Here is a 957-nt window from a genome sequence, read left to right as displayed (position 1 = left end):
GCCCCCTGCATCAGAGAAGGGGGTCCTGGCAGAGGTCTTAAGGTCACTACTTTCTCCCCTTAACTGAGTTCCACCTGACGAGGAGGCTTCTCTTGCAATGTCCGGGTTATCCCCAGGTTTATTAAGATATATTCACACAACCGATTGGTCTCTGTACTTATAAATGCTTTCTTGATTGCATTTAAAAATCAAGAAAATAATACCTATTTACATTTTTCTTTTTCCCCTGAAAGGAAGGTATTGGTAAAAGCCTTCAGCTTCCTTCCTGCCATGGTTACTGCTCTGTCCTCACTCAGTCTGATTTGATTGAAGAAAAAACTCTCATTCTTGAAGCCAATTTGCTGGGGGTCTGCAGCTGCCTCTTTTCTCAATTCAGGTTACCGTGTGTGGCAGATCTGCCCAGAGGCTGCTTGGGACATAGGTGTATGTTTATTTTCTTTTACGCCTTGTGTCCTCGTAATGGTCAGTTCCTGTCATGGGAGGATAAGCTGACAATGGCCAAACCCAGACCTGCCTATGAGAACCCACCCGATGCTTCGTTCACCAGCTTTTCTCTGAGAATGCAAAGAGTGGGAAACTCCCCGCCTTGCGCAGCCTCTGCTTTAAGGACACCCTCGTGGTTAAATTATTTCTTTTCACGTTTTAAGTGTTCAGAGGAACAGAAAGCTGTGGCCTCCTCTCTCTTTCCTCTCTCCTGCTTGCTGCAGGGAGGGGCACCTGAGACTGCAGAGGTAGGAAGATATGTAGGTGTTGTTTGTTTTTAACTCTTTCAAACGCAATAATGCAGTCACCTTTCCCCATCTGCACCTCCAGTGAACCAGGAACGCTTCCAGGCGTCACAAATAAAAAACAGCCAACGAAACAGAGAAACATTTCTTGCCCTCACAGGCTTTGTAAAGGTGGGACAGACTGATAACAATGTCAGATACTGACGAGTGCTAAAATAAAGCCGGGAAA

The sequence above is a fragment of the Pteropus alecto genome, unplaced genomic scaffold (genome assembly GCF_000325575.1).
Source record: "Pteropus alecto unplaced genomic scaffold, ASM32557v1 scaffold176, whole genome shotgun sequence".
Lineage (NCBI taxonomy): Eukaryota > Metazoa > Chordata > Mammalia > Chiroptera > Pteropodidae > Pteropus > Pteropus alecto.
Note: the sequence above shows the minus strand (reverse complement) of the source record.